This window comes from Phalacrocorax aristotelis, chromosome 3 (genome assembly GCF_949628215.1).
Source record: "Phalacrocorax aristotelis chromosome 3, bGulAri2.1, whole genome shotgun sequence".
In the NCBI taxonomy this organism is placed as follows: domain Eukaryota; kingdom Metazoa; phylum Chordata; class Aves; order Suliformes; family Phalacrocoracidae; genus Phalacrocorax; species Phalacrocorax aristotelis.
The window spans coordinates 68685626-68708577 of record NC_134278.1 but is presented as its reverse complement, the minus strand read 5'-3'; the positions used below and the strand labels follow the sequence as shown (position 1 = coordinate 68708577).

General features: G+C 39.0%; 1 protein-coding gene across 15 annotated transcripts in view; it reads left to right on the top strand.

Annotated features, from left to right (window-relative positions):
• ARID1B (AT-rich interaction domain 1B) overlaps positions 1-22952 on the top strand; it is a 336807-nt gene that overhangs the window by 35869 nt on the left and 277986 nt on the right. The gene's annotated exons all lie outside the window — the stretch shown is intronic.

Below are 22952 nucleotides of genomic sequence, written 5' to 3'. Positions count from 1 at the left end.
TACCATATACTAAGGAAGATGCGGTAGTTTTCTAGGTTATCCAGCAGTTATGTTTTGCTACATGTTTTTTTTTAGATTAGGATTGTGAATTTATGCAATGGGAGCTCTGTACTTTGTGAGCAGAACAAACTATTATCTTGATCATTAATGGGAGAGAACATTCGTTTTGTGCAACTGACTAGTTGAAAATCAGCTTCTTTCTATGTCATTTATTGTTAAATATAAAGAAGAAAACAAAATTTTTGACTCCTGGCAGATAGGTGCCCAGTTAATGATAGTTATCACCCGTTCACCAGGACAGGATGTTCATCAGGTGGTTAATTAACACAATAAAAATTTCAAATATACTGGTGGGGTGAATAGTACCTTTATCAACAGCTTTCTCTTTTGTTCTTTAGTTAAATAGATATTTACTTGCAAGGAAGAGATTGATTAGTTTAGAAAGTCAGCAAAACGTTTGGTCGCTGGCTTCAGACAGCAAAGCGTTTCATCCGTTGTAAAAGGAGGAGAAACTGGAAAAAGGAGGCTTTATTCTTCTCTGTGCGTCTGTAGCCAAAATGAAGTTATTAAAACATATTTTTAATTTTAAAATGCGTTATTCTGCGTTATGTGGGGATGAGTGTTGAATTTTCGCTTCATTTGCTAATTGCTTGATAATTGTAAATTACCCGTCAGCAGGCAGTGACCTGGCACGGCGATTGGCTGCCGGCCCTATCTGTCTTCTCACAGCATTAATATAATTGGCTGAGCAGCAGCACAGTTCTGAGCACTAATGCTCTTTGGGGAAAAAGTGAGAGGATAATTATGACATTGAATTTTTATTGAACGGACATCACCACCTAGGCATGATTTTGTTCTGGACAGCCTCCAAAGCTTCGTGTGTTTGGTTTGTGAACCTCTAATGATCTGAATCCAGTTCTTTTCATATTGCTCATATATTACCACCTTTCTACAAAGGATTAAAATGCAGGAATGCAGGTTTGTAAATTGAATTGCCAACTTACCAGCTGAGTGGTAAGTTGTCTTTGGCACAGGATGCCACAGTTTGATTCCTGGCTGGATTTTTACTCCTGTGACATGAATATTAAATACGGAGAGCCGAGCCACGCTTGTTAAAATTGGCTGTGTAGCATGTACCTACTTCTAGATATAAAATATATAAAATAAATAATGTTGCCAGAAGTTTCAGAAGATGAATCTCAGCACTTTCTGGAAATTGGAGTCCTTTACAGTGTCACATTGAATTTATCAAAAAGCGCAAGGCACTTCAGAAGACTTAATCGGTTAAAAAATACTGGGCTCAGATCTACATATTGTGCGGAGAGGGCATGGGGTAGGTGGGTTGTGAGGGTAGAGGTGCCACACTGTAGGAAGGGTGGGAGACATCAATGGGGGAGGTTGTTCTTGTTTTAAGTTATAGTCTGCTGTTGCCCAAAGATAGCTGAGGGTGTCAGTTCTTTTTCCTTGGATGAAATGAGAATGCTTTTTGTTAGGCTGTGACGATTTTTGAATTTTGAAGGAGACCTTGAAATGTTAAGCCTGCCTCTTTGTCAGCGAGTGTTGTGGCTTGAGGTTAGGACTATGGGACTTGACAGATTTTTAACTTGCAGGCTCTGCTGCAGGATGCTGCCAATGAAGAAACGAAGATGAAAAACAACACCCTAAAGATCCAGCTAAAATTAATGGAAATGGTAGAAATGAAGATAATTGCCTAGATGTAGGTAGCTGGTCTATGTCAAATTGCGGCAGAGAACAGTGTGTTCCAGCCTGCAGCCCAGAGGTGGAGGAGAGAGCTTGCGGGAAGGGAGGCCACTGGCATAAGCAGTGGAAGATTAAAGAGGATGAAAAAGATGAAATGTTATCGGGGCAGCATTCTGCATACCTGCAGCATGGGTGTCAAGCATAGCCTGCTAACCTGTTGAAAAAAGTGATATCTACATAATACTGCAGGCATTCTCTTTAAACTGCTGTTTGGCCTACGCATGCTTGATACCAAACAGGAAGGTGCAAATAAAACCCCAGATTTTCTTAACATTGTGTGTGGAAATCGCAGGATGTTGAAGAGAGTATGGAAGGTATGGGATGCGTTCTGTGACATGGCTGCAAAGGATGCCGTGAAGAGAGAAACCAGATCTCCTAAGCATTTGAGCTTGGAACTCATCTCTCATGAGTTACCAATGACGAGCCCCAGAACAAAATGCTAAGCCTTATGTAAGGGGCAAAACTGGAAACACAGACAATCTTTTTTCATTACTCGCTAATATAACTAAAGATAAAGGAGTTGAGATATACATGTAGGCATACTGGAAAGAGAAGTAAAACTGTGGTGAAGCTAATGGTAACCTGAGGTTTTCTCTTTCGTCTCCTATGCTTGGCTATAGAGATCCAGATTTATCACGTGAAGATGGGTGATAGCTTGTTGCAACAAAATGATAAGCAATTTGAAGAATGCTGCAGCATTTTGACAAACTTTAAGGGCATGTCCAGTTAACTCAGTATGAGTCAAATAAATATATAAAGCATTTGGACTGATTTGTGTCGTAATGGACTAGGAGATCAAAAATCAAATTTCTCAGCCCCTGTATAAAAGGGGAAGTGTAGGAAAGGGAGATGTTACTAAGAGTCATACACTTAATTTGTCGGATTGCAAACTTGACAGTTTGTCTCTTGTTGGAAGGCATAAATGGTGAATGGTATGGTGAATGAATTACTTACAAAGAGATTTTTATGTTGTTAGGAAACTTTCGGTTTTTCATCTCTTCCCCAGTGGAAAGGGAGGGTAAGGAGGCAAGGCAAAGCTGCGAGCAAGTTGACCTGTGCCTGTGTTGTCAGTTTTCAATGCCATTGAAACACAAGTTGCAACAAGGCCAGTGTTTGCATACCAAGGTTTTAAAATGCTGGTCTTGCATGTAAATCTTAATACTGCTATCTCATCATCTCATGTACTCTCTCTCCTGGTTTGCATTGCATGAACGTAATTTTAGGATTATTAGCACTCCTCACTCAGGACTTAAGTATGTATGTATGTAAAAATGGAAAAACATGCTTTCAGGTTTAACTTTCAGCTTCTAATCTCTTAGATATTTCTTAGAATTACAACAGGGTTATGTCAAAATTGAAAATCCTAATACGCAGGGATACTTAGCACCTGCAAACTTCAGGTTTGATTTTGCAATATGATTCACTATAGTGTAATAAGGTCTGATCATTCAGAGAATAATTTCCTTTTAACTTTTTTTTTCTGCCCCCACCCCTTTTGGACTTCAGTCAAGCAAGTGATGATGCCCTAATCAATTTTTGGCTTTGGTTCGATTGCCTTGTCAAAGTGTTTCTGTGCTTTAGTGGTGTGTGCTGTAGGAAAACATTCTCCTACTTTGTAAAAACATTTTTGCCAAAATTAGGAATACCTCAGAGTACCTATTAAAACAAGTCTTTTCTGCCGTTGTCTGATGGTGTGGCTTTTTCATGTTAATAGCATGTAATACTTTTAGTGCTGAATTCCACTAAGCTTAAAAATCAGCTCTTTGAAATACCCACGTAGAGGTTTCGGAAGTTTTCAGCAAAGTATGAAGGCTTGGATTTATGAGTACATGTGAAAGAATTGACTAGTGTGATGTGCCTGTTTAATCAGATGATCATTGCCTAATTGATTTTTTTAGGATGCATTAAAATTCCTTGTGTACTTGATAGACTGGAACAACAACTTATTGTGTAAATAGGATCATGTTGCTATAATGCGTAGTAAATTCTTTATGCAAGATAGTTGTGTGGATATGTACAATAGCCACTCCTAATAACTGTGTAAAATGGAGCATTTCATGATCATGAAGTTTCTTAGTGCCTTGTGCCTGCTTGCAGTAAGTCGGTTACGAGGCTTGAGCCGAGGTCTGTTTTTTCTCCCTTTTTTGCTCTAGAACTATGATAAAGTGAAAGGGTGCTAATCATTTGTCCCTTTAACATTTTTTTGTATTCTTGAATTGCAGAATTCAAAAATAAACGTCAGTGTCCTTGTAGTTTTAAGAGTGGAACTGTAAATATTCAGAGAAACATTTTCCCTTTTTTAATGTATTATTTTCAGGATTAAGGAAAATATGCTGGATTTGTGGCTTTTTCCTTTTTTTTCCCCCTGTTTAAAGTCTTATGTGGCAGGTTTCAACTTGGATTAACTTTTTTTAAAGGGGCAGAGAAGTAGTAAAACCTCTGGGTTTATTGTAATGGAAACTGCAAGTCAACCAGAACTATAGCAGCACCAATGTGATTACCTCATTTAGGAAAGGGTTTACAGTGCTCGTATTGGGTAATGTGCCAGATTGGAAACGTCGAATTTACGCCAAGGAAATCAATTGGCTGTTGGCTTGGCAGGTAGAGGTTTAAAGCTAGCAAACACAAGTGTGTTTACTACTGTGTGGCTGGTTGTGTGTTTTACTTTCTGAAATAATTTTAATTATAGAAGATTGAAGTATGCCAAGAAAGTGAGGCTTACTGTCATGTTTTGCTATGAACCATTAACTTAAAATGTGGTGCGTGCCTACAGTGAATACTAGTTAAGTGAAATGTTTGTTGTCTTCTATGTGTATAATTGCCCTCACCAGCTAGAAAATATTGAATAGATTGTAGTTTTTTGTGCTCCTAAGCAGCTTTTAGCACAGTTGATGTTAGAATTGGTTAAGGGCGCAGACATAGAAAATAAGCAGGGTTTTCATTTCTTAGCCTATTTATTTTGCAAGAACAGAGAATTAGTCAATGTGATTGAATCTCAAAAGCAACCAGCAGAGGACAAAACATTGAGATATGGGTTGTTTTTTCATAAAGATTGATAGATGCATTTCATACACACACATAAAAAGGGAGTGTGAAGCTTTGATCAGCGTGTGCTTCAGAAGTACATTTTTCCAGATTTTTATGTTTTGCCTTGGTTTTTTTTTGTGGGGCGTGGGTGGGGGGGTGGGGGTGTTCTTCCCCCCCCCTTTTTTTTTGGGGTGTGTGTGTTTTATTTTGGGGTTTTCTCTGATTGTTTTAGTTTATTTCATTTTGCTTTGTTCCTGGGCATTTATTTGAAGCTCTCATTAGTAGATCATCAACCTTCTTAGTAATTCCTGGAAGGCAGAAAGGTTGAAACTCTTAAAGATTAATCTTTTTCCAAATTCCTCTTCTCTTAAAAACCTGTAAATACTTTGAATTAAAATATTTCCTCAGGAAAATTTTATTTGAATTATGTAGTTGCCATCCTGTTGAACTGCTATAAACTTCCAGCAAAAAAAACCCATAAATAAAATAAGTAAAGAATTACTTCCTGAAGAGTGTAAATTTTGAATTCTTCCTTTTATGAATCAGAAAAAAAGGATGTGAAGTCACGGCTATTTGTCCTCCTTGTAAGGTCATCTTTAAGAAAGGATCTTTTGGTGGTCAAGTGTTAATAATTGCAAAGAAAAGTTGCTGCTCTTTGTCATGTAAAGAAATGGGTTTTTTAAATTTCAGATTTAGGAAAATGCTAAATACTGTGCTTGTGCAGACTGTAGGAAAATGTTTAGCATGGTTCTTTCTTTTGGGTATACTAAGCCTCATTGACTAAATTGAAAAAAAGGCTGCTGCTTTAGTTCATGGCAGGATAAGGCTTTATGTTGTATTGTCTCCTTAGAATTATCCCTTCTATTGAGTGTAATTTACTCTATAGAGGGAGGTGAGCACAGATTATAGATAATCACGGAATCAAATTTGACATAAGTTTGGGGTCTTTATGGTAGCTTAGCTCTTGATCTTAATGCTGGTCATCTGAGATTGTTTACTGAAGAAAATCCCTAAAGTGGCGGAATTGCATTATTATGGTAAATAGAAACATTTCGGTAGCTTCTATGATTTCTTTGAAACTGTGTGGAAAAAATGCAGGTCGAAAAGGAAAAAGAACTGATCCTTCAGCTGGCGAGGGAAAGCTTGGAAACGAGACAGGGTTGACATTTCTTTCTGTTCAATTACTGTGTACTGATGTTCAGTAAATGCTAATTTTTACATCCATCCTGGAGTAAATGGCAGTCTACATTTGTATAGAAAGTGTGTAAGAATCATCAACATACTCTGCCAAATAAAATATATTTTCGTTACTGCTAAATGATTGTACTTCAGTTGGAATATTTAATAGCTGTAATCACATTTGTTATTCTGCTTGGAAGTGGGGGCATGTGAGAGGAAAATATGCAAACCCAATGTGTTGCTGTTCTGAAAAAGGTTGCTGTTAAGGAAGCAGCAGTTATTTTGTTGTTGAGAACTTGGTTTGCTAGCAGTATTAGCTGTCAGTCTATTGCGGAGTTAGGTAGGAAATAGATTTTGGTGATCAGAAGTGGAGAACAGAGGGCTGTTTGCTGCTTCACTAGGAAGATACAAAATCATTTACTTATGAACAGCTTATTTTACATGGCACCAGGAGACATGAGTTTATTTACATTTGAAATAAAATAAGCATCTTGCTTTAAGAAAAGACTGCTGCATTACTTTATTCAACAGCTGCCATATAATGACTGTGCCAGGAGGGTTTTAAAGTGTACGTAAGGAATAATTAACTGTTACTCCTAATATTATAGTCATAGTAGTTTTTTGTTAATAATATTCATCAAAGAATAATTGGCACTCCAAACTACTGAAATGACATCCAGACCCATCATGCGCATGCATGTTAAGGTTTTTTTAACTGTACTTTCTGTAACGTCCCTGGGGGGCAACTCAGCATTTTTCTTGAAGTCTTGGTATAAGTTTCTCAGAAGATACTATCAATTGTCTGTAAATTTGAACTTACTCAGAGGAAGCAAGGGAGGCAATGGAGTTTGCTTTTTTAAAAACATAGGGAGTGTGTTTCCCACAGCTGAAAATAGGGCTGAAGATAAGGTGAAACCTGCCTGAAATCAGTGGGGAAATTTGCAGTGGCTTCAGTGGAGCTATGATTTCACTTGGGGGGCCACGCTGTTGGCATTGGGTGACTTGTCTTTAGTTGATGGCAGCATAGGTGGAAGCAGCCCTCTAAGTCAGTTGAAGAGAATTTCAGAACGAGACAGGTCAGTACCCTTCACTTTGACCCTGGGACAGTCAGGTAGCTTTCTTCTTGGAACAATAGGCCTTTCAAGAGGTATCTGATATTTTAGTAGGTCAAGATTAGGCTACTGTTGCTACCAGCAGCTTTTTTTTTTTTAAACTAAGATTTATGTTAGATTTAGTTTCAGCAAAATTTATGTAAAAATCAGTTTTACAGTAGCTTAGTAAGTACTGCAAAAAATCTAATGCACTTGCCACACTTTTTTCAATGTAGGCAGTCTTAAATTACATAGGTCCCATGCAGTATAATCAAACCTTCCTCAGAGACCTGCTTCAGTTTTGTATGTTTTATCACCTAAAACATGAAGACTTTTGTGGGAGTAGATGAGTTACAAAATCTTAAAAAAAAAAAAAAAAATCTTAAATATGTTTAAGACTATTAACATTCTCTGTAGGTAATTTTTTCTAAAACTCATGTTTCTTTATATATTGCATTGCTCCTTATAACTGTACTAACTGGGGACATATAAAGGTCCTAATGTAAATACTTAAAGCGTTTGGTGTGTTGTTGCTTTTTCAAGACTGATGAAAGAAAGATTTAAGAACTTAAGGAATAACTTAAAGCTACAGTTAATTTAATTTTTGTAGGCTTTTATTCTTCTACCTTGTGTGACCCCATTTTTGGGTGCTTCTCTGGTACTTGTGCTTCTTACTCATTTCTTTGCCTAAAATAGAACAAATGTGTTAAATGCTTGCATCGCTGCTGAAAACTATTTGATCTCTGAATCTTATAATGTCTTTGGGGGGTGGGGAAGAGGAGCAAGGAGATAATAAGTGTCTGTTTTATTTCTTTGTACTCTCCATCCTTTTCTTCCTTTTCTGAATGTTGTTTCTTAATAATGCTTTTTGCATTTGTGTGTTAAGAACAAGACACATAATAGGTAATAAACGATTTAGTCACTGGACAATATTAGAAAGCATATTTGAATCTTATATTCAAATACACCTTTTGGAAAGTGATTGACTTTGGCATTGGTATATATGTCAAAGGGACAAATTATACTTGCTATTAGTTTGTTTCACAGAACAGCGATGAAGAGATTTCTACGTGTTTCTTGGCAAACGGTAATATAACTGGTCTTTTGAGACAAGAGTCCAATCAAACTAAATAAGGTTTATATAGCCACTTAGGGAAGATGTTTTAATTATAGAAGTGACATTAGTTATTTTGAGTCTATGTACGTACGTGTGTTTTACAGGCCATGTTGGCAAATACATGTTTTACAGGACAGACTAGCAAAACCGCCTTGTTCTTTTCATAGGATTGTCTGTCTCTCTCTGAACTGTTTCATGCTGTGCAAGTGGTGCTCAGTAAAAACAAATATGTAAGAGTCCATGCCAAGAACAGATTGAGCCTGTGCACAGAGGAAGCAGGCAGGGGTGCTCAGCAAGGACCTCTGCTTTGAGCTCCTCCTGCCCCTTCTGAGTAACTCCACTGCTTGCCTCTGCTGTCCCTCCTAACTTTCCCAGCTGGCAGCACTGATAATTGGCACGTGTTTTGACTCTTACACCGTACTGGAGAGTATTTAAAAGGATGCATGCAAATTGACTGGTTTTGTGTTATTCATTGGTTTCATTTTATTGCTGGTTGGCGAAACTGAAGAAAATCAGAGGCCAAGATATCCCCCTGCAGATTTGGGAAGTGTGTACTTAATAGATTTATGGCCCTTTTATGTTTGGAAAGTTGTCCTAGAGAGGAAACTATTATTTCTAAAATGAACCTTAAGTTCTGCAGAAAATGATACTTTAGACCTTGTGTTCACCAAGGAAAAAAAATCATACCTAATGTTGGAGAGAAAGCAGGTGGGTTTTCAGTCCTCTGAGGTGATGCTGTGAGAAATCCCATGTATCCTTCTCAAATTGAAGATTAAGTTTTATGACCTGAGTAAATTTGCAGTCTTGCAGCAAATGGTGAAGCGTAGATTCAGTAAATGCCAAGACCATGTGGGTACTTGGCCTTTCTTTTTCGATTCTATACATTACAAGAAAAATAATGTTTTCTAATATTGCTTTAGGCCTATAACGCAGGGGTTACAAGAGGAACATAACCACATAAAGTAATTGAAGAATATCCAGGAAAAGATCAGATATACTTTGGGTGTATTGGGTGTAGGCTTTTCTTTCTTCTTTCTCTTGTGTTTTGGCATCCCATTTTTGTCTTCACATATATAACTATATAAAAATATGTTCCTATTCTTGGCATGCATTAAGATCCTGTATAGCAGAATAAAAACCTCACTAAATATCAGAACCCTGTGTACGTGTGAGTTGCTGTGTTTTTACTGGAGTTGCTTTAGATTTGTTTGCAGGAACTCTGAAACTTCTGCTTTCTGTAAAGCTGGGGTTTTTTTTTGTTTGTTTGTTTGTTTGTTTTGAAGTTTTTAGCCCAGAGGATGAAATTCAGTCATTGTTATGAAACCTGGTTGTAAGGCTGTTTTTTATACGAATGTGGAAAGATGCATGATGCATGCAGTGTTCTGCTTAGTGGAGAAAACATGTTTTTACTTGAAAAATATTTTTTTATACGTGGACCAGATCTTACATATTTCACTTCCAGCCGTAGGCAGGAATGACTGAGTCCTGAATATTTCCACATAATACATTTAAGTGTCCTGAAGATTTTTATAAATACTTGCTGAGAGAAAGGGCAACACACTTTGGCACTTGTTAATCCTGTAGTAATGAAATACTGCAAATGATAGCTTTTTTTTCTTTAAATTATTATTTTAATTGTATTGTGTTTTTATTGAGTACTTTTTACTGTCTCAGAGATGCAAAATTTCACCAAGTATTTGGCATTTTCAATAGCATCTCTGAAAAAGGGAGGTGCAAAGTCTTAAATGATAGTGTGGCAAAAGGCATGGAAAGGAGCAGGGAACTAGCAGAGAAGCAGTATCGACAGTGCTAGCGCTGATTGTACAAGGAATGATCATCCACTTCCTTCGTGTCAATAAAAATGCAGGAGAGCACCTTTCTTGACACAGGGGTTGCTGAAACATCAGTGCAGTCTTTTTTTTGTAATACTCCTGTGGATGTTTTTGCACAAAGTGGTATCTGTCAGAGCTTGAAATAGTCTTGCACAGTTCCCTTTGAACAGGTAGCACAGGACAAGTTCTAGCACATAGCTGCTTGACATGGGGCCGCCTGCCACAGGGAAGGAATGCCTTGCTTACATACATCTGAGCTGATGTACTAAGAACTTCGCCAGTCATTTCGCTGATTACATACTGGGTTGTAAATAATTACTGAACTTCCATTTTGAATCACGTCTTTTCTCATTTTATTTTTGCTCCCCCGTTAAAGGATGACTAAAACAGTGGGAAATATTGAGGATGCTATAACAGTTTGTGATTAGACTGGAGATATTTTTGCAGTGAATCTAACATAAATCTGCACGTTTTTATTGCCACGCTGCCTTTGTTTTTGGAGTGCAATATTTATTCTCCCTGTGTTGCTTTCAGTAGTTCATCTAGTAATGTACGTGGAATGGAGTATGTCAAATTAGAATTGAAAACAAATACTGTGAATGGCTTACTTAAAGGATGCAGTAAGAATACTAAGATTTAATAATTTCCTTAGAGATGCCTTTTCTTGGTTATTTTCATACACTCGGTGAGAGATTGTAGCTGATATTTGAATAGTGTTTGAAAAAGTGTAGTCTTGTTTTTGTGTGCTTGCTGGAGTTCTTTATCTACACTGTTAACATCTTGTTTTGGAAATTGAGATATTCAGACACCAGAATGTGATATGCTGTGAAAATCCCAATTGTGCAGAACAATGTAGAATGAATTGGGCGATAGGGCCCTTTGAAAGGGCGTGAATTCACTCTTGTCCCATAATTTTTCCTGCGGTTGAAGTCAGTGTGTTTACTGGGGCAAGCAACATACAGCAGTATGCTTGTGTGCAGGTGCCTAGAGGGATTTTTCTCGTCTCTTTTTCCTTAAGATTCCCTGTCTTGGGGCAACTTTATCTGTTTAGCTGCAGGTGAAATGAGCCTTGTAAATATATTTGTCAGCTTAGGCAGAGGTGTACATGTTTGCCCTTATTGCTACATTAATATTGTTAGTTACACTATATTTGCTCATGGAAAAATAAGTGAATAATGAAAGCCGAAACACTGTGCTGGCTAGAGGCATTATGGATGCTTCGTCAGTCTTGTGTTTGCTCTCCTTTCTGGGGAGCAAACGGCATTGCTGGGGGGCTCCCTTTTCAACCCTGTTTGTGCTCAGGAACAGCACCACTAGCCATTAGCTCTCCCATTGGTTTACATGACTTTTAGTGAAATTTGCCTAAGGTTGTGCTATTCGTGTCGATTTTGCCCTTCCAGCTGCATTTCCAACAGGAGGCGCAGGAGGCTTCCCATTCGGCGGGGGAACTCCCTTCACAGGCAGCAGGAGAGGCTCTCTGCCCTTCCTGAGGTGACCTGCCCCGTCACGGAGTTATTTAGTGGGAAACTGCAGTGGCTGTGAGCCCATCTGTCTCAGAGGTGTCCCTTCTGGTTGTGAAGCAGTTCAGGTAAACGCAGTGACAGTAGGGCTGTGGAAAAATCTGGACCTGTATTACAAAAAAGTACATCTTGATTCAGCAGTCATTTGGATGGAGGTATGTTTTGGTAATTATTGATAGAAGAGTTACCATGTGAAAATAAGTGTGCAAATGCAACTCCTAAAAAAAAAAAAAAGAGAGAGAGAGAGAGAGAGAAAGAAAAAGATAATCTTTCTCCTGAACGAAGCTGGTGATGGTACATGACTGACCACTGCAGTTTAGAGTCTTCTCCTGGGCTTGACTCCTTGTCATACCTTTGGACACCCTACAGTGTCCACTAATTTAGAATATGATACTTCTTGAAACCATGCTGCATATTGAGGTAGTACTTTATTTTCTTCTAGGTCTAGAACAAAATGATAGAATATTTCAGAAATTTCAAGGTAGCAGAAATAAGTGGACTAAATCCATGCTGTGGGATTGGAGGACTTTGGAGCTGTGATGCTTGAATTGCCCCACTGGCCAGAAAATACACCTAGATGGACTTTTTCTGACCTAAGGAAAGTATGACTCACACTCTTGAGGCTGCTGAGACTCCCAGAAGATAATGACAAAGGGACATTCCCAAGTCTCAGAACTTCCCATGAGATAGAAGAAAACCCACCTTTTAGTGACAGAAACCTATGCCCTCGTACTGCCCCTTCTCCTGCCCCCAGCCACATTTTGGCTGTCCTGTCAGTCAGCTATGGTGGAAGAAATCACATTAGTAGGGTAGGGTTTTGATGCTAGTTGCCAGGAGGCAGAAGCTTTTTAAAAGCCTCTTTATCCAGTTGACGTGCTCAAAAAGCCTTCCTTGCCGATAAGCAGAACAGAAACAAAGATCCTGAAAGTGACCTGCTGGTAGGGTGAATAATTCAGCGTAGAAGGCTGTTGGAGGAGCTGGTTATCATCTGTGAAGGGAAGAGAAGCATGTCCTTTGTCTAGGCTCCCTCCAGCAGCCGGAGAGGCGATTTGCTGGGGGATACTTTGGCTCGGGTGGGTGGAAGAGCTGAGCTGGGACAATGGGGGTGGAAGGTAACGTAACAGAAACATGTAAGCACACGTTGAAATCTAAATCATGGCTTTGTGAACAAAAGTGATCAAGGTACACAGATGTGACAGGAGGGAAGAAGAAAACCCGACCCTATTTTAATTGCCTATGCTCTAATGCTGGCAGCCAGGGTAATAAACAAGAGGAGCTGAAATTTCTCGTCTACGATTATAAATTTCATCTACTTAGTATTACTTGAAATCTAGTGGGAAAGTTCACAGGATTGGAATGTTAAAATAAATGGTTATAACCTATTTAGACATAATTGAATGGGTAGAAGGGGAGGGAAAGTGGTACTCTATATCAAGAGCAGTATTATGTATTTCTGAATCACTGAGTGCTCAAAAGCAAATGATCTTAAATGCTTCTGAGTTACTGTCCTGGCAGAGAAGGCAGGAGATAAGGGTACTAGCTAGTACCTGCTAGATACCACCGAAATAAAGTAGAAGGAGGATGACCAGTCCGTTAAGAGTGTTACTTGCATTGGGGAAGGTGGGGGGAGCAGGGACTGAACGCCTTCTGCTGCCAATATTGAAACCCTCATGAATTTCTGTTAAAAACTATGTGTGTGTAAATGCAGGTGACAGTTTGTCCTGAAAAGCATTGTATCTGACACTGAGGAATTCAAAGGCAGATGAAGAAGAACTGGTCACAGAAGTAAATTAGTGTTGTTTAGTTTAAAGGACTGTAGCTTAATTCAGATATGCTGTGTACAGAAAGAATTGAGCTCAGATAAGCAACAGCATAAAATCTATGACCATGAATGCATACAGATTGGTAGATATATTGTGTACACATATAAACATGTGCCTGTTACTTTCATAGGGACAGCAACACAGAGATGGGAATGGTTATAAGCTACATGAGTTGAGAGGAATTTTTTTTTTCTATAGATGGTGCTTGGAAATGGCTTAAAGGTTTTTTACTAAATGAATAATTGAGGAAAAACTTAATTCTCTCCTCCTGTTTGTGTCTCCAGCATCTGTCGGAATCTTAGAACTAGGAGCTTCGTTTCTTGAAGCTATTGCTTGCTTTGTTTAATAAGGATATTTTGAATGTGGATCAAGTTTATTTTAAAGTGGTTTCTTTAACTAATGAAGACCCCTTTTAAAAGGAGTCAAATTCCTTCAGCTATAAATGAGCAGTAATTGTGAATTTAAAAAATGATCTGGTAAGAAAGAAAGAAGTGTTCTGTTTACCATTTTTCTAACGTAATAAGCATGTTAAATTTAAGAACTGAATAAATATTTGTTTAAGTACATAATTGCTTAAATAAGCGTGTATGGACATTATTTAAATATGTTTTTCTGGTTAGCAAAAAGACATGCCAAGCATAGTGCGAAAGCTGGAGCTAATAATAAGACAGAACAGAATAGTTACCAGTGAGACTAAAACTTTCTTTAAAATAATAGCAAAAAATAATTAATGCACCACAAGATTAAAATACGTTACTCATACCAGATTTTCCTGCTTGCCAATTTAAAAGACGATAAGACCAGACTAATATACAATACTTGGTTTGAATAAATCCACTGTGATCTAGGAACTAAAATGCAGGTCTCACGGGATATCGCTTTCTCCTGGTAAAGCAGTGACAGAGAAAGCTTTGAAGTTCATGGTAGATAATCAGGTGAGTGCAAGTTCCTTGTGCAGTCCTGCAGTTTAAAAGCATTAATATGACATTTGGCTGCCTAAAAGGAAGGGATACTTGAAAACTGAGTCTGTTTTTTGGTCCCTCAAAATGGCTAGTGGAGATGGAGCTCAGATAAAGAATTAGAATGGCCGCAGTGAACTGGGGTATGTGGTCAGTTGTCAGAATTCCCAAGAACTGAATAACCCTTTGGGTTAAAAGGAGATGATTCAGGTCTCTTGGCCTGAATCCGTGTATAGCTGAATGTGAGGAACAGTAATTTTAAAGAATTTTTCAGTGCAGTGTACAGATATATAGCGTGGGCTATACTTTCACAGACAAGGAAAGCACATTGACTGGAGCCAAACTGTGGCCCCGTGCAGATGCCTGTAAGGCTTGCTTTCTCCTTCAGGTGTTGCAGAATATCTTCAAAGAATCAAAATAACCCCAGAAGATCTGAAAATTGGTCTTTATACTATTGAGTGACATGAATGTGAAATCACTTTCCTTTGCATTATTGCAATCAGAGTATTTGTTTTTCTTTCTCTAGTGAATCTCATGTTCCAACAATGTGGTCAATTTATTAAACCTGGAGCACATTGTAATGCCTTCAGAAACTAGGAACTTTAATTACTAAAAATAATGTAATGTGGTTCTTAACTTCATAAAAAGGAGTGCCTTTGTGGTTCTCTGTGCCTGAGATGTTTGCCATCAGGCAAGTAATTTAGAACGCACATAGAAGGTATGAAAACATCTTCTGGAGATGGAAGGCGTTCTTCTAAAACACCCCAGGTAAACGGCAAGAGTTCAGAAGACCCAGAAGCGCTATTTTCTGTCTTGCTTGGAATCACCAGCAGGATAATACCTGCATCCTCCAGGAAAAACTTATGTTAGAGACAGCAGCAAGCTGGCAGGTCAGGCTGTGGGCTGCCATGCTTTCCACATCATGGGCGTGTGTGGCTGCAAGCAACTGTAACCAACCATAGCTCATAGGGAGGACTTCTGCATGGGAGGCTAGGGTACACACAGGTTTTTCTCCTGAATTACACTTGGTCCAGTTCTATAAAGCCTATTAAAACTGTGAAAACTTTTTTTTTTGGGGGGGAGGCTTTCCCCCCCCCCCCCCCCCCAAATCTGTCCCACTGAAGATCATGGAGAGTTTCTCCAGGGAAGGAAGTCCATAGGTGTGGACTTGTAAGTTTTACTGCATTTGCACTTGTGGAGCATGATTTTCACATTTTGTATGTTGGTTGGCCATCTGTCTTGATTCTCACTGCTTATGGGGAAATAAAAAAATGTACAAATAAAGAAAATCTTACCTTACCGAATCTCCACACAAGAATACGTGCAAGTGCACGTGTACTAAGCAATCCTCTGTATGTGTTCTTCTCTGTCTTGGTGTGCTTTAGGAGTAAGGGTCTTAATACTGTTTGGTTAAAAGTTTACTTTTCAAAATTGACCACAACAGAGCAAGTTAAACAAATTCATAAAACTGTACAGTAGATTAAACTGTGACTTAATAATATCAAATTAATCTGGCTCTATTAATAGCTAATAAATGGCTTTATATTTTTTTGATGCCTAGGAGCCATGTTACAGTATACTCAAATTATTATTTCAGATAATAATCTCTAGTTCTTGTAGACAAAGAACAGACAGTTATTACTAGTGTTTACATAAAAAAATAATCCCTCATTTTAGAACTTTTTGGAGTATTTCGGACAATAAACTTGATACACAATTTATTACAATTTTATGTGTAAGGTTTGCTTTTAATAGTTCAGCTTGCTTTCAAATTTCTGTAAACCTAATAAAAATGTAACTGTAGTTATATATTTATGATAATTTCATTTTTGTGTGCTTTTAGTAATGCATGTATACTACATACTAATGAGCAAATGAGATAACACATTAGAGTTGGAATATAGAAAGAATCCTGGTAATTAGGATGCTTGGGTACAAATTTTGACTCTGCTGCTGAACTGTTATGCTAATTTATTATAAAATGCATGATACTTGCAAATAAATGATAAAATACCTACCTGGTGCTGCATATTCAGTAGTGCTTATCCAAATAATGTTTATTGAGCAGAAGTTGTGTTCCTGCAAAATATGGAAGTGAAATCCAAGTTTTAAAAATGCTGGAGTTCTAGCATGCTTTGAACAAACATGCTCTTACACATCAGGTGAAAACACTATTGCTGTAGACCCAGCAATTAATTCTGTTATCTCAGTGCTTAATTTGATCTTCCCTGCCCTGTGTTAAAACAGCGTTGCCTTGAAATCTTTTCAGTCTCAGTTGACATCAGGTCAAAATGTGCCTTGTTGCCCTCATGAGAAACTGTCCCTCTCTGGCACCACGGGTCTAGATTTGTTTTCAGAGTAGTGGGAGTTTGCTGTATTGCATGGGAGTTCACGCTTAAGATGGTAGCATCTTAGGAGAAGGTCTGGAGATGAGCCTTTAAAAATAGGATGAGCAGGGGAAGCGGAAGCCAACAGAGGTGTACACAAGGGATGCTATGGCCAATGCAGAGAGTCAAGTAGGTGTCTGCAGGAGTGTAAGATGGTGGGGTGGTAACAAAACTGGTGTGGCTGTACCAGAGAGAGGAGCATTGCAGTGAATGTGGCATGAATGGCAAGGACATGGATGGAATACATAGCTACACAGGCAGAGGAAAGTGTTAATTTTAGGTGCTGTTGCTCTGGATGAAGCACCAGGGCTTTGGAATAATTAATGTCAGGATTATTGAGGTAAGAGTGCTCATTGGTTTATTTAGGCACAGTTAGTTTTACATCATCTTTTCACGATTTACTGACATAGAATGTTACTGTAACCCTGGAAGATCAGTATACTGGAGCGGGCATGTATATGTGTGTAGCTTGTTAGCTTGTGTGTAGCTTGTGTTGTAAGCGTAAAAGCTGTTTTAGAAGTTTTATCTAGTTAACGGGGCAAACTATTTGTTTTTCTGTAAAAACACAGAAACTTAAGCATAAAATTCATAGCTGTTTCCATTTAGTTGTCAGTGGGCAGGTTGTCATTTATTCACACTTTAGAATAGGTGGCAATACTGAAAAGATGACCAGCAGAAAAACATCTTGGCCTACTGTATAGATGAGAATAATAAGGAAAGGTGTGTGCGGGCATCTCCTTCTGCCAGCAATACTGGTGATCAGTAGATCCTTAAGAACAGTTCACCTTGTATTTATATCCTTTCTCTTCTTCTGGTCCCAGTTTTGTTAAATTTTGTCTTTGACATAACGTATCTACACATACGTATATATGATGGTATATCTATCTCCTGACAGCACGGATTCCTGGACAGTGGTAGACACCACTCTTGGTGATGGTGCTGGCTGCTCTTGGCTCTGTCAGCCATGGTGATGCTTTACATGGGGGATTTGCTCTGATAATTACAGACCACGTATATCTCACAAATCCACCTCTGCCATGACCCCAGATGCAGATTTGTTTGAGTGGACAGTTGGAAGACTCTTCAGAATTATCTGTGGAGCAAGCAGCATTTTGAGACCAGCATTTACTAATATTAAAATTATTTATTGCTTCTTATCTTCAAAATAATTTGGAGTTTGAGGGTGTGTCTGACGTTGCGTTAAGCTCTAGGTAGTGGTAGGTGTTTGAACAAATTTTATGCAGCCTGCTTATTCACTTAAAATTTTCAAAACCAAGTATTCAAAAGCTGCTTCATTTGAAAGGACAGAGTTTTCACAGCTTACTGGGCTGCAGATTTAATACCAATGAACTTCAAAGCTTTTGCCAGGACAAGTGCATGCATCGTTGTATTGCTCCACAATTTGGTGATTTAGCTTAGAAATAAATTGTAAATATCAGCTCTGAAGACGGGCTTGTGTGACTGTAAATTTGTGTGTGGTGGTATTTTTCTTTCCCCGAGCTACATCGGTTAGCCTAGCAAGACATTCTCTCCCCCTACACATGCTTTGCTTTATTTATTCCATGTGTGCTGTTATTTGTTTGTTTATGTATTTATTTTTAAGTATCGTTTGTATTCCGGTCTAAATGTTCTTGAAAATTACCATCTGCTCTCCTGCTATTTAGATAGGGCATGCTACAACTGAGGTGAAGAGCTGTCACATCAAATATTTTCATTCTAGCTTTCGCACCTTTGATATTGAGTTACATAATTGCAGTGCAGGACCATTTCCAGGGATTCCTTATTTTCTTTTTAACCCTCCCATTCCTCCCACCAGTCTTTACTGGATTTTGCTGCATTTTGAGTGTGTTTCGAGTGTGAATGCAAGTTTGTGGGTGCTAGGAGGTGAGGGTTCAGCCCCTCAAGAAGGGCCTGTCCTTTTTGTTAAATGCTAAAATTTAGTAGAATAAGCAGGAATAGAAAAGCAGAATGTACCTATTTATGGTGCAAAATGTTTATATACAGATAAAACATTTTAGGGGTGGTGGATTACATCCCTTTTCATTGTGGTTTTTTTTTTCTTCCATTTTCCAGAGTTCTTTTCTCAAAATAAAATATAAATGGGTCAATGACACGTGCAGAATATATTTCCTGTAATGCTGCGATTTAATCTACTTACTGGTGTTTTGGTGTTTTGCTTGGGTATGGTTAGTCTTTTAAGTTTGAGGAGCGGGGGAGGTGGAAACTACTCTCAGAATTAGATGATTGTAAAAATGAACAGAGCATCTGTATTCATGTTGACAGTCACTTCAGGTTGAATGGGAATAAACTGACAGAAGATGGTGTTTGGAAATGAAACATGACGGGAAAGCAGTTAGCACAAACTGCCCAATAATTTCTCATAGTCAGGAAAGGAGCGCTGTTAGAGAGCGGGGGTTGTGCCAATAAAATAGCTGTAAGATAAATTAATGGTCTTACAGTACCAGGCAGTAAATTTGGTGCGTGTCATCTGTGCCCTCCCCGCTGGTTAATTCGGTAATGGGGTGGGTACTGGCACAGGCACCAAATTCCAGGTGTTTGTACCTCCTGTGAGGTAGTTTATTATCTGACTTGTTTTGACCTGCTGGGGCTCTGGTGGGACAAACCGCTGTTGGCCACCTCCCTGATGTGACCTGTTGTTCTCTCCGTGGCGTGGCAGACGGTTCCTCTGCGTGCTTCCCAAGCCATCTTCTCCTTCGCTTTTCCAGAGAGTGGCAGTGGTCTTGTGTATGATTTGGTTTTTTTCCTTACACTGCTGAAGTAGCGGATGCAATAAATGTAGTTACTTCTACATGACGGTTTGTGCATTTTTGTGGCTTCCATTGGAGGGATCTTTGCGTCATTGGTGACTAGGTGCATCTTTTCTAGCACCCTTAGACACTGTGGAGACTTTGGTGGCAGGTTGGGGCTGCCAGAGCCTCTTGTGCTTACGTGATGCAGGCGTCCCTCTGCTCCATCCGTTAATGCACCCCTTGACTTGCCTGAGCTCAGGGAGTGGGATGGAGTGGCCAGGCAGTGGGACAGAGCTGTGGTAATGAAGCTCAACCAAATGATACGATGGGGATAAAACATTTCCCCCCAACCAACTCCCTTTTTCCCCTCCCATTTAACCTTCTGGAAGAACCATGCGCCAGAGATGCTTCAGCTGAAGTTGCACTCTCTGTTAGTCATAACTGTAACACGTGTCATATCAAACCCTGGTGTGGTAACTGTGACCTCAGGCCTGGAAAGGATGCGCACGTCTCAGATGGTATCATCCATATGTATGCACGCGTGTGTGCGCCACGTGCATGCTTTCTTTTACAGCAGTAGATGAGACATTTTCCCTGTCTGTAAAAGCTGCTCTGTGGCTCCAGAATATTGGACCACGAGTGTGGTTGTAAATTCACAGAGGGTTTGTCCTGGTTTGATCCTGTTTTCTGAGTCACATCAGGAAGTTTTGTCCCTTCTCAGAGGTGCCGCTACATTATTTCAGCTTGAATTTTGTTTCTTCTGTTGGTCAGCTGAAGCATTTTGGGGGATAGTGGAAAGCCAGTAACATACCCTTTCGCTCTGGGGGTTGCTGTTTGAGTACCACATATGGTTCTGTTGAAGGCCTTGACAAAATCCCTTCCAGTATCACCTTGAGATTGTTCTTTAACAGGAAACCAAAAATACTATTCAGCCTCTCTCATTTGATGAATTCTCTCTTTTTGTGCAAGAGGAATAGAGCATGGGAAAAATACATGCCCAGCCACTAAGAGCTGGGAACTGCACAGCAGAGCTAGGTTTATGTTTTCTTAAAACTAATTCTCCTTCTCTTAGCAAGGGCACATGTACTTGTGGTAATTGAATGGGCTGCAGGGTACATCGGGAATTGTAGTTTTGCAGTCGTTTGTGCTCTGAAGATTAATAATCTTGCAACCCTCTGAGGGAGATAAAGAGAAGATGTTCTCTGACAAATTGTTATCTTGTATTTCCAAAATGTGCTTTGAGCACTGAGCATACCTTCAGTTCATCCCTTTGGTTTTTATTTTGATATCCTTAGTAATGGCAGTATTTTAAACATCTAAGCTTGTCATTCTTCAATCCCTCCTTGTTTTCTGCAACTGTTTTGGGTTCTTTTGGAGAGGTTTCACTTAAAAGAGAGTTGCATCTCTCAGAAAGCTGTTCTTGAAATACAAAACTTTCAGAAAAAATATTAAAAATGTTATTGTTTGGTTTTGGAACCCTCTAGACACGTGGGGCTCAAGTTGAACAAATAAGATGTCAGCCTTGTATGTCTGAAGAGTGCTGGTAATATCCTAATAACAGGGTTTTAAAGAATATAGCCTCTAACTTTCAGATAATTTTTGGCTTTCCTCTGCCAGTGGTTTCAGCAAGCTTTTGTTATAAATTTGTTGGATTTGTTAAATATTGGTTTTGGTTTAGCCACTGAAGCGAGTTGTTACTGCAGAGCTTAAGTAGGCTGAACACCCCAGTCCAGTTAGTAGTAAGAAGATGACCATCTTTCTTCCTCATCTGTTACCCTCTGCATTTGCACCAGGGAGCAGAGGTTTTCACGGCTTACGGAAAAACTACAAATTCTTTAATTGTTTCTGTGCTTGTAACACATACTTCCAAGTGGCTGAGAATACATACAAGTACTTAGAAAAATGTAACTTCAGGCTGGTTGGCTGAACGAAAAACTCTTGCTGCCTTATTTATTTTTCTTAACACCTTTCACATCCCTCAAGGCACGTTATGACTTTGAAAACTGGATTATATATGTGCATTGACTACCCAACTGCTTCAAAAACTACAGTGTGCTAGACACGTTACAACGTATTTGGAAGAAAGGAAATGGGAACAATATTTAGCAAAGTAAATCAGCAGGAGGAGAAAAACGGGCAAAATGCAATTCTGTTAGGGAGAGTTTGTTCCTAAGTGGTGGGCTTCATCATTCTGCTGTAGACTTGAATGAAAGATTTACTATGCTGTCTCTACTGAGGTGATAATATCTGTCAGCTTCACCAATATATTTTATATATCGTTATGAATTACTTGAAGTTTTCAAATGAAGGACTAATTGCTAACAAAATTCAATGAGTATGCCTGTGTTAAGTATAGATGTGTATATAGGTATTTAATGTGTCTTGGATGTTGGAGTGATGTTTTATGCTTCTGAGACTTTCTTATGCTTTTTATGCTTTGCATGATGCAAAACACAGCGTGCATCAATCACATGGCTGTTACGTGGTCTTTTGCTGGTGTTACAAACCTGAGTTGGAATCGGGGGTATGGGAAACAGTTTCCTTAATTTGGAGCGGTTTTCTATTCCTTGTGGCACACTGGCTCAGTTTGGATCTCCTGCTTTCCCTGTGAATCAGTACAGTGCCTTGCTAATTCTAGTGAAGCTTTGCAGTGTTTCATTAAATGGGCAGTAGACTTTCCTTTTTTTTTGTCGGGAAGGAGGGGAGGAGGTTTAGTTTTCTGCTGGTTTAGTGCACTGAAATGGCTCAGCTCAGGGCCAGGCTGGTGCTGGGGCCGTGAGAAAAAAGTGGGGAGCGTGTGCTGGGAGGATGGAGAGGAGGGTGAATCTCTGGCACTTGGCAGTTAGGTCAGCTTGCCCCAGTCAGGACAATTTCGCAGGAAACAGTAATTTGCTAGTTAAAGCTCATGTCCTTGAATAAGGCATCTTCGTGGCTGCGACTGGGTCTGCCAAAGCTGTGTGGTGATGCCTTGTGCTCTTCTGTCCAGCAGTTCCATGCTGGACCTAATAAATGTTTAAAAGACATTGATAAGTTTCCATTATTTTCTTCTGGTTTTATAGAACAGCATTTTGTAAAGATGCTTTGTCTGGCTTCTGAAACCAGTTGTATTCAGAAGGATGATGACTGACTGATAACTATTAGAAAATACATTAGCATAGGATTTTTCTTTGACAGTCCCATTTATGAGAAGTAATGAGGTCACTGCACAAGAAGTTTTGGCAGCCTGTTAGAAAAGCATTGTTTAGGTAGGTGCTTCTAATAGAGAGGCTAGTAAATTTCTTATTTTTTTTTGTAAAGAAAATGTGCTGTCAGTGTACTTTTACCTTGTAAACTTGGTCTCTGTGCAGGAGATCCACTCACCAAAATGCTGTCTGCCCCATCCTGCTATTTGGAATGTGTTTTGTTTTTTTTTTTTTCTCCTTAGTTCTCATAGAGAAAAGAACCTATACAACATTGGTCACAAACCCTAGCAGATGGCCCTTGTGCTACTGTCTTTGTAGATGGGT